Source organism: Rattus rattus, chromosome 8, assembly GCF_011064425.1.
Source record: "Rattus rattus isolate New Zealand chromosome 8, Rrattus_CSIRO_v1, whole genome shotgun sequence".
NCBI lineage: Eukaryota > Metazoa > Chordata > Mammalia > Rodentia > Muridae > Rattus > Rattus rattus.
The window spans coordinates 31,068,748-31,080,407 of NC_046161.1; the positions used below are offsets into that span (position 1 = coordinate 31,068,748).

Below are 11,660 nucleotides of genomic sequence, written 5' to 3' on the forward strand. Positions count from 1 at the left end.
GTGTGTGTGTGTGTGTGTGTGTGTTCTTATATCTTTCTCTAAATGGGGGTCGCTTCACATTAGAGGTCTGCAGCCAAACCCTCTATTCCCCAGGCAGGAAGCAGGGAAGGTGGGAACAGGGGAACAGGAGGGGGAGATGTGCCACCAATACTGCCTCCCTTTGGTGTAAACTCACTTCCCCAGCTGAGAAACCCCGGTGCCTGGATGTCTGTTAGCCAGAGATTCAAAGATGTTTTGGTAGGGTGTCCGTCCTGGTATCTGTGAAAGGGGAAAGGCTGCTGTCGAGGTATTGTGGCCTGAGCCTGAAGCAGCTACTGTATTCTAACAATACATTCCTTCAGACGGGTCCTATGTGACATCTGCCTCTCAAAGCGGCTGTAACCTAAGCAGAGGCCACTCTAGTTTACTCAAGGACATTCTATACCATGCCGTTGATGTGCGGTAGTCCCTCTCCAGGTACTGCCATTTAAAATGAAAATGGAAGATCCAGTGGTGTAGTGGTGCGTCCACTGGCGTCTGTGGGGCCCTAGAACTCTGAGACAATGAGAAAAGCCGCTTCATGAGGAAGGGTGTCTCAAAGGCTGGTGAGCACATCAATAACACTATCGCACCTGCTCTGGTTAGCAAGAAATGAGGGTTGTGGAGCAAGAGGAGATTGACCAGCTGATGAGTGAGATGGACAGCACTGAGAATAAATCTAAATTTGGTGCAAATGCATCCTGGGGGCATCCCTGGCTGTCTGCAAAGCTGGCGCCTTGGAAAAGCGGGTGCCCCTTTACCGTCACACTGCTGACTTGGCCGCAACCCTGAAGTCATCGTACTGGTTCCGGCTTTCAATGTGATCAACAGCATGCTGGCAACAAGCTGGCCATGCAAGAGTTCATGATCCTGCCTGTGGGGACATCCTGTTTCCTGGAAGCCATGGATATTGGAGCAGAGGTTTACCACAACCTGAAGAATGTCATCAAGGAGAAGTATGGGAAAGACACCACCCATGTGGGTGATGAGGGTGGATTCGCACCTAACGTTCTGGAGAAGGAAGAAGCACTGGAGCTGCTCAGGACTGCAATGGCAAAGGCCGGACACACTGACCAGGTTGTCATCGGCATGGATGTGGCTGCCTCCGAATTCTACAGGACTGGCAAGGATGACCTGGACTTCAAGTCTCCAGATGACGCCAGCCGGTACAACACACCCAAGCAGCTGGCTGACCTGTACAAGTCCTTCATCCAGGACTGCACAGTGGTGTCCATTGAAGACCCCTTTGACCAGGATGACTGGGATGCTTGGCAGAAGCTCACAGCTACTGCAGGCATCCAGGTGGTGGGGGATGACCTCTCAGTGACCAACCCTAAGAGGATTGCCAAGGCTGCAGGAGAGAAGTCCTGCAACTGCCTCCTGCTCAAAGTGAACCAGATAGGCTCTGTGACTGAGTCTCTGCAGGTGTGTAAGCTGGTCCAGTCCAAAGGCTGGGGTGTCATGGTGTCCCATTGATCTGGGGAGACTGAGGACACTTTCATGACCGACCTGGTGGTGGGGCTCTGCACTGGGCAGGTCAAGACTGGTGCCCCTTGCTGATCTGAGCGCCTGCCCAAGTAGAACAAGATCCTTAGAATTGAGGAAGAGCTGGGAAGCAAAGCCAAGTTTGCTGGCAGGTCCTTTAGGAACTCCCTGGTCAAGTAAAGCATAGACTGGGGATCCCTGGAGCCACCAGGTCCTCTGTCCCTGATGTCATCCAGGTGGCTCAAGGCTGACCCAGTGCTTGCCCCTCCCATGTCATTGCTACCTTAGACGTCCATCCCTGACCACCTGTAGCCCTGCTGGAGCCCCCAGCTTTGTAATCACGTGATTGGTCTGAACCATTGTTTCTGTCACCTGACTTTTCAGCTAGTGTCTGGAGCCCTCAGAACTCCAGTGTGATCTCTAGGGTGCACACCGTGAAGACTCCCACAATGGTTTACATGCAAAAATAAAAGCCAACCCCCCCCCCAACCCAAAGAAAACAGAAGATCCAATGGTGTAGTAGTCATGCTCAGCTCATTTCTAATGCTCAGCGGTTACAGCGTAAATGACGAGTAAAGAAGTAGAAGCCAGGCATGGCGGTGCACACCTGTAATCCCAGCACTCCGGAGGCAGAGGTCAGCGGATCTCTGTGAGTTCAAGGCCCAGCCTTGCCTACATAGTGAGTACTGGGACAGCCAGAGCTACCGAAGTAAGACCACATCTCAAGCAACAACCAACCAACCAACCAAACAAACAAACAAACAAACGAGATAGGAAGTGTCTTTTGTTTTACCCTGATTGCAAACTAGCAAGTTAGTCTGCTAGTTTCAGGGATGCTGGGGAAGACAGTCCTGGGCGAGAAGGAAAGGACTTCCCAGGATAACCAGCAACTAGAAACCAGCATTTTCTTGCTTACTTCCCTGAACTCCATCCCACTGGGCAAGGTGAAAACAGCCGGTCCCTGGCCAGACATGTGATGGAGTCTACTACTAGAAAGGACGCCTGAGTTTAGGAAACATGGGTCTATTGAGGTTTGGGTGGTGCTGACTCAGGAGAGATCTGAGCAGGCCACAGTCTACATGAGGTCGCTGGTTGCCTCAACTGCCTTTGTAAACTCACAGGAACTCATTCATTTTCTTCTAAGACGGCGCACTTCTTTCCCTAAGGTCCCTTACAGACATGTCCCAAGGTCAGTTAGATATCTAGGTGCAGACAGCTGTCGCAGTTCCACAGTCTTCAGAGAGGATCCTGGGAGGGGGAACTAGGCCCAGCATGGGGGAAGATTGGAGGGTTTTATGGGAGTGTTCTTGGATGGGCAGGTGTAGAACCTGGGCTGTAGCTTGCTCTTCTTTTTTCTTTTAATGTGCATGGGTGTCTTGTCTGCGTGGATACCTGTGAGCCGTGTGTGCACCTGTGCTCTCAGAGGCCAGAGGAGGGTATCGGACCTCCCAGGAACTAGACTTACAGATGGTTGTGAGCCACCACGTGGGTAATGGGAACCCACTCCGGGTCTTCCACCACGTGGAAGAGCAGCCAGTACTCTTCCCTGCTGACTCATTTCCCAGGCACCTTCTATGTGCTTTTCTGGACCTGCTTCCTTCAGATGACAATAGAGCTGCCTGGCAAATCCTTTTTTGTTTTATTTATTTATTTATTTATTTATCTATTTATGTATTTATGTATTTATTTATTTATTATTTATTTATTTATTGGGTCTGTGTGTGCATGTGTGCCATTGCCAGCAAGTAAAGGTCAGAGGATAGCTTGCAGGAACCATTTCTCTCCTACCTTGCAGTTCTTAGGAGTTCCGATCACCAGAATGGGTGGCAGGCACCTTTTCCCTCCAAGCCATCTTGCTAACCCATATGAGAGTGATAGCCTTGCTCCGGCCCAAAAGTCCAACTAGGAAGAATTCATGTCCTTTCTTCTGGGGCTACCCACCTTGTTCAGGGGTTTAGTGTTAAGATGGTAACAGGTCAGCAGGAGAGAAGGCAAGATATAGCCTGGAACTTGTGGCAGCCCCCTGCCTCGGCTGCATGTCAGGTGTTCTAACTATAAATGTGTGCCCGGTGCCCAGCTAGGGAGAACTTTCTGGAAGAGCTCTCCTGAAGCTAAAACTCAAAGCAACCAGCCTTGCTCCTGTCTCAAAGACTGGTGACTGGGAGAGAGAGGGTAGAGTAGACAGCCTTCTGAGCCCCTTATCCACGCTTTTGGCGGTGTCCCTTGACACCCGCTGGAGTTTCCATCACACCATTCATTCCTAGACTCTGTCCCCTGCCCACCTCGATTTAATGATCTCAGATAGACATAAAATGGGCTGAGCTCAGAGTAAGTGACTGAGACATGAACATTGCCTCAAGTCCCCACAGACCCCAGCTGGGTACCAAGCTGCCCTAGGCTCCACTTCGAGAGGATAAAGTGAACTCATTTACTCAGTTATTTCAAGTGAGCTAACAGGAAGCAGTGCCAAAAGACCAAGACATAAATCTTTCCTAGAACCCAGATTCCTGCCAAACAGCTTGGATAAAATTTTCTGCTTGCTCAAGAGAGTTTTCCCTCCCCCGTAAAAGTGAGGAGAAAAAGAAGTACCAGAGAACTAAGGCAAGGGGGGTGGGGAGAGAGGAGGAGGCTTGTGCCTGCAAGTTCTGGGAATGACCAAGTTGTCAACACTTTAGTCTCATAGAAATTTTTCCAGTAAGAAAAAGGCTTTTTTTCTTGTGGTGCTAGGGTTCGAACTCAGGTCTTTACATTTAATGCACAATCACCGAAACTCATTCCTCAGAGGGTCCCCCTTCTTTCTTTTTATCAAGGTCTCCCCATGTAGCCTAGACTGGCTTCAAACTCATCTTCCTGTCTCGGTATCCCGAGTATTGGGATTACAAGTGTATGCTACCATGCTCAACTTAAGGTGTGTGTGTGTGTGTGCATTCGAGCGTGCGTGTGTGTCTGCCTGCGTGTGCACATGTGTTGCTTGAGTGCAAGTACATGTGTGCAAGTGTGCACTCCTAGAAATTGAAGCTAGGCCCTTCTCACACATGGTAGGCTCTACCGCTGAGCTCATTTCTTTTTACCTCCCCCCTCCCTTTGGGACAAGGTCTAACTGCCCAGGTTGGCGTTGAACTTGTGTGCCCCCTGCCTCAAGCTCTTGAGTAGCTAGGATTATAGCCCTTCATGAACTGGTCCAGCACTCTGGTTTTTAAAATAATGCTCTTGAAAGGTGTTGAGGTATCACTGGTTGATTTAACTGTTTCTTCTGTCTTCAGGATTTTTGGGTCCTGGTAGGACAGCTTGTCACATGTAAACCTCTGGGCTGATTGCAGTCTTTATTTTTTTGAGAGAAGGTCTATATAGCCCCCTAAAACTCATTTTGAGTTAGATCACTTTGACCTTGAACCCCTATCCTCCTGCCTCTACCTCCTGAGTGCTGGAATTAAAGGTTTATGTTACTATGTCCAGCTGTGATCACAGTCTTAAGGCTTCCAAACTATAGTAAAAGTCAAGCAGGCTGTTCACAAACACTTAGAAACTCTTCTTAGATAGAATATCCCCCTGAAGAGCACAGAGCAGCTCAGAGCCAGGCTGATGAGTGCTGTGATATGAAGGCTTCGAATGGGATCTGTCGTTTTCTCCTCTTTGGGAAGAGTTTCCTTCAAAGTTTCTAATCTCTGCAGTAGACAGCAACGAGCGTGTAGGAAATCACCCACGGCCACACAATTCCCACAGTGCGCCAAGTGGTTTTGTGTTTCCAAGAATGTCTATACCCAAATACATGTAAAGGCTTTAAGTATGACTGTGACCAGCATTGTTAGCCCCTTCTTCCTTTTGCAGTCTTACCTGGGTAAACCTGGAATTGTGTGGTCCAGAAGCTAACAGGATCCCTGAGATCCCTGTTTTCACACCAAAGTCAGTGCTGCAACATGTCCTGGCCCACACAAACCTCTTCTGTACACAGGGGCTACCTGCTTTCCCTTTTTCCATTCTCTTCTCATGTCTGCAGAACACGTTAGGTGCCCAGCACTGGTAAGAGAAAGAAATCCAGTAGACAAGGCTCTGCTGTCTGCAGACTGAGGAAGAAGCAGAGGTTGAAGCTGCTGGCTCAGAGGCATCACAAATGTCAAGGACTGCAGGGCTGCATAGGACCTGGAAGACAGGCCACAGCAGGTAAAGGGCCTTCATCAAGCCGAGAGCTTACTGTTAGGGACTATTTCCAAGCATAACCCTCTATAATGAGATCTGGTGCCCTCTTCTGGGCTGCAGGTGTACATGCAGACAGAACGCTACATACATGATAAATCAGTCTTAAAACCAAAACCAAAACCAACCAAACAAAAAACTGGCACAAGAAAAAAAAAAAAACAAATTCATAGATCCCCAGAATCTTTTGAGCTTAGGATATAGAAACCAATACGAAAAAGGAGATAGCCAGAGAAAATGCAAAACAGATTTCTTAAAGGAGGTGTTAGAAGTATTAGAACTGAGCTCTGCCCCAATCCACCCTGCCCCAGTGTGTTGCAGGATATTGAATCTCTCCCACTGAGCTAAATCTGCAGCCTCATAGTTAACTGTATTTTAAGAGGAAAACGTAGAATCAGTTTGATATGCCTCACACTGCAGTGTTTCAGATGGAGTGAAGTAAAGCCAAGGCGCTGGCTGCCAGGCTGGTTATCTTAGTTCAGTGCCTGGACCTGATATGGTTGAAGGAGAGAACTGAATTCTGAAGATTATCCTCTGACCTCCACACCCATACCGTGGCATGAGAACACACAAACGCTAAGTAAATAAATGTAATATTAAAATAACAAAGTAACTTAGCATAACATTAAAATGGTTTTAGAGTATTGTTAACATTTTAGAATAGACCCCAAAACCAAAAGATTATGAGCATATTACAAGATTAAATAATTAAAAAATATTTTTAGAGAGAGAGAGAGAGAGAGAGAGAGAGAGAGAGTATTTGTATACTTGAGTTCAAGTACCAAGGTGGTTCAGAGGCATTAAAACCCCTGGAACTTAAATTATAGGTAATTATGAGCTACCTAGTGTACGCGCTGAGAATAAAGTCATGTCTTTTGCAAGAGTAGTCTATGTTCTTAACCTCTGGGCAATATAATTTTATGTGGGTCTGTAATCTAAAATTGAAAAGGTAGGTATATGGAAAAATATATTCTCAATAAAAAGGTTAATATCTTTATTGCATCTGGAAAAAACCCACACATGTATTTCACACAACTTGATGAGGATAACATTATGGTCTTACAAGACAAATGGTACTACAGGTGTTTTTCAAATGACGAATCACATACAAAGAGTTGATCTTGATTGCATGGGAAAAAAATGTGAATCCAAACAAGAGAACATGCAGCCTGCAGTGAAAGTATCATCTGATGGCAAAGAAAGGACAGACTGACGGCGATGGGAGTGAGGACAGACTGGTGGCATAGTTCGGGTCTCAGGAAGTAGTCTACTGATAGTCATAGCTTTTTGATATGGCACTCAACATCTTTAATCCTAAGAAATAATCCGAAATATTGTGCAGCATTACTTATCATGTTGGCAAGCTGGATAGCGCATGGTCATCAACAAAGATTTAGTGCATATTTACTGGACAGGGTAATCTAGCCAACTAACTATTAAATGATAAGCCCAATGACTGGGAACAGCAGGGGAAACACGCTTGGTTATTTTGCTATCAGACATGCGCTATGGTGAACTCTGTTCCTATGGAGATGAAGAGAGTACATCCAGTCAGTATGTGCTGTGTCTGAGGAGAGTGTTCTATGACGTGTTTGTTACTAGCACTTGCTGTTTTATTGCTTTTATAACAGGAATAGTAAACTAAAATAACCTGTCTTCTGCATAAGCCGATGGAGCAAGGTGTAAAGACACAGTCACGCGGGGAAAAAGCCAGTGGATCCGGAAGGGAAGGGAAGGGAGGACAGTGGGATTAGAAGCTAATCCCCACCCTCTCCTGCCATTTGTGAGCAAGTCTACACAAAGCCTCCAGGGCTTATATATATTATGTATATATATATTCTTCATGTCTATTGCTTCTTTGTGGCATCGTGGCCACATGGTGTTTTAGTGGGCCGAGCCTCAGAGATCATCTTATGCCAGATTTGCACTGATTCTACAATCCCGTACAAGTCACCATTGGCTCTTTACTCAGTTTAGCTTAGGAGATTAAGTTCAAAAGAGGATAGCATCCCTATTCCTTGAAGAAACATTTCAAGACTGAAATAAACAGTTATTCTGATCAGGGAGAACAATAAAGACCTTGGGTTACCATTTAGAGTCTCGCCAGAGCCCATCTTCCTTTTAGGATTAGAGCTTTCTGCTTGTTTCCAACTCCCCCAGAAGAGAAAGGCTGAGACGCCAGTCAATGTGGGCTGTGATCTTAGAGCTGGGCCCTGGGGTCTTCCGTGGGGCAGCTAGACAGTTATTCCCACTAAGTTCTAGGACATTTCACATGCACTTCCTGTTTTTTTTTTTTTTTTTACCAGAAGTGTGTTAAATTCTGTCTGAAGCAGAAACTATACATCAAAAATGGAGTCCATGGCTTAATCTTACTCAGGAGGCAGAGGCGGATGGATGTTTGTGAGTTTGGGGCCAGTCTGCTGTAAATAGCACGTTCCAGACCAGCTAGTGCCATACAGCGAGAGCCTTCTCAACACCACTCCTGCAAACATGGAGGGGGTGGGGTTATGGCCCAGGGAGATGGCTCACTAGCAAAGGCACTTGCCACCAAGCCTGCTAACCTGAGTTCTGTGTCAGAGCCGACATGGTGATAGGAGAGAACCAACTCTGAACGTTGTCCTTTGAACTCCACATGTGCGTTGTGGCATGCACGTGGCACCTCCCACATCATTGTAGAAAATGAGCTAAAAGTGTGAATAATGCTTCAGTCTCACCTATAAGCAATAGTTTGCAAAGCAACAGAAGTCAGAACAGTGTCTAGAGATAGTGGGTCAGGCAACACTATATGAACAGGCCAGAGCATGGCTCAACTGATCTGAGGTACCCATGGCAAATAGGAAGGATCTGTATAAAAACATTATCCCAGGACACAAGGGGCAGGGGGAGAGGAGGAGAAGCAGCCAGCAGATAGGCCGAGGGGACGGAGTGATATATAATTCTCCCAGTGTGGATTTTAAAAGTTAGCGTTCCTCAAAGCATATAGCTAGGCTGTATTTGATGGGCTGTGGAGCAAAATGACACAGGTCTCAGCTATTCCTGATTATTCCCTGGAAGTGGCTGAGGGATGGAGTGGTCAGGACTGAAGAGGACAGAACCTTCTGCAGCTCCCTTGGAAGACTAATAGACACCCAGTGCTAGTTCCGTGAGGCCCACTGAGATTAGCGTGCATAACTGACTGTTTAACGGTGCCAGACAGGAGGAGGACCAGGCCCAGCCTGAGAGGCCCTAGGTCCGCACTTGAATTTCTCTTTTCAGCCCGGCAGCAGAGCTATCTGCTTGGGTTCGCTTTCTAATCTAGGTACCTGCATGAACTAAGAAGCCCAAGAACCAAATGCAGGTTTGGTACAACCAGCGCTTTCCTGTGTCTTGTAAGGAACTGCTCACTTTCCCACTCCCAACCCGCTCCCACAATCCCCTAAGGCCTCCCATCAATGCTTATACGTGCAGACTGTCAGTGGCTTTCCTGGTGACCAAGCTCCACCGAGGAGGATCAACACTTTCCCTAAATATAATACTGTGCCTTGAGCTGTCCCTACCAGACCATGGGCAGCTCTTTTACCTCTCCAATTAACAGCTGCCTTGGATCCTGCACCTCACATCTCGGCAGCAGAACCCAGGCTCACCATGCTCTGGCAAATCACAACCCTGCCACACGTAATCACCAAGTTCTGTAGGCTAACAGTATTGAGCTGGCCAACATAAACCTCCTGGGTTTGGTTCAGTCTCTGGTGCCAAGGAACACACAGCTGATTAAGCCGGCTTACAGATGCCTGAAGACCATCTGGCTATTTCTTGCTTCTCCGTTTATTCCTTCCTCCAGCCAGCATTCAGGGAGATGACCTTGGCCATGTCATTGGGGTGGTGAGAAAACTGTTTACTTGTTCTGAGCAAGGGGCCGCTCCTGAAAAACAGTCTCTGGATTGTGGACTCACCAAACCGTGACAGCAGTTTAACAGAGCTGTGACCTTGTTGCCTCCTAGGTGGTGAGACAAGGGGTGGGAGGAGAGGGACGAAGGGCAAGACAGAAGACTGTCTAGTGTTTGCAGACCCTGTGGGAAGTGATGCCGCTGAGCTTACCAAAGGCTCTTGTGGTTATGGGGACCTGCTCAGAGATCTACACTGGAAATAGTGTATATGTGGGGTTTATACAGGATACACCAAGGCTGAGCTGAGTAGGATGGAGAGCCCAACTCCTTTCTCAAATCCTAAGACAAAAATACCATATTATGTGTCTCATGCTTATCATGTCTTACTGTTGCGGTTCAAACTAGGAAAAATGCTACTGAATGAGGAGACGGCAAAAGAAGAAAAATGTTTCCTTACTAGGAGAGTGATGCTCATGGATTTACTATCGTGGGTACCGTCTTGCGTGAGGTACTGAGTTCACAGGAATGACAGTTTCCAATCATAGAGAGGAAAGCAGATCCAGTGTAAATAGTGGAGCGGGGGTTCCCGAACCATGATGGTTCCCTTGGCAACCTGCCTCTGAGAAGCTCTCTGACTCCACGTCTTTAAGTTAGACAGTGGTCTTTCTACCCATCGCTCTGCCAACTTTCTGCTCTCTACCTAAGCACTTCCGGCTCCTGTCCTCGGCATCCGGCTTTGTTTACCCAGGACAAGGGACTGGTAGGGTTTTCCTGGGCTCTCTCAGTAACTCCCAGGATGAGCTGGTCTGGAACATTGCCTCAGGAAACCCATAGTAGGAGACTGACATTACTAAGTATGTCCCACGCCTCTGTGGGAGGCCTGGTCTAGTCTATCTACAGCTGGCCTAGAGGCCTGAGGGACCCATCGCTGTGACGTCAGATACATGCTCCTCCCCTTTAGCTTTTTTGATGCTGGCTTATACTGGGTCTCTGCCATCACACTCTCTGCTCTGGTGTCTTCTGTCTTGCTCATTCCCCTTTCCATGCTGGTTAGCACAAGGTTGTACGATACATACCAGGTGTTCATGAGGAGCCTGAACCTTAGGGATTAACTCAGGCACAGCGATGTCCGAGTGGACCATCCCAGGAGGGTGGCAGTGACACCCAGTGGAGGTACGGTGGCAGTTTGGGGTACGGTGGACCTGTAGGTTTCTGGCACACGTGAAGTGGCTTTGTGAGAATCTAGCCGTTCATGTTTTCAGGCTCATGATTTAATTTCTAAGTAGCAAATGTGAAAACTAAGAACATTTTTGCTCATAGAAATATGTCCATGGAAGATTAAAATTTTCCTTGAAACTAGCTTTTTTTTTGTTTTTTTTTTAAATTTTGGGACAGGTCTTGCTGTGTTGACTCTGCTGGCCTCAAACTTGTGTGAGTCTGCCTGACTGGGCTTTCTAAATGCTGGGATTACAGGCACACCTCAGCATGCCTTGCTACCATAAGATTTTTATACACAAACTTCTGACTCCCTTTGGTTGTGCTCTTAATTTTTTGGTGGATTTGTGTGATGCATGCATGTATGTAGGTGTGCATGTATGTGAGTGTGCATGCCTGCGGGTGGGTGGTCCATGCCTGCAGGTGTGCAGATGCTGTGGGGACGTGGAGGGCAGAGGCTGATGTCACCGCTCTTTACCTTGTTTTCTGGGACAGTGTGTCTCACTGGACCTGGAGCTTGCCCTATCGGACACACTGACTTGGTCTGTGAGCTCCCCGGATCTATGTCTCTGGCTCCCAGCTCTGTGCAGTGCTGTTCTGCTAGGTCTGGCTTTTCCGTGTGTGCTCGGGATATGTACTCGCACACTCATTCTCGCACCACCGCTGCGCCGTCTCCCCAGGTCCTGCCCTGCTGCTTTTAAAACCTTCATTGCTCACTTTTTGGAACTATCTAGGACAAAGTCACATTTTTAAAGACTATAAGATAACATGACAAAATGGATCTTCTTTTAATCTGAAGTTAGTAACAAGCAGAAGAGGGAAATATTTAGAAGTTCTGGATGTTACCCGGAATATTAAAAGACAAAATGCTCCCTCTTTCTC

At 47.3% G+C, this 11,660-nt stretch overlaps 1 pseudogene; it reads left to right on the plus strand.

Annotated features, from left to right (window-relative positions):
- The first annotated feature begins 544 nt into the window (after positions 1-544).
- LOC116907097 lies at positions 545-1,698 on the plus strand (annotated as a pseudogene).
- The last annotated feature ends 9,962 nt before the right edge of the window (positions 1,699-11,660 follow it).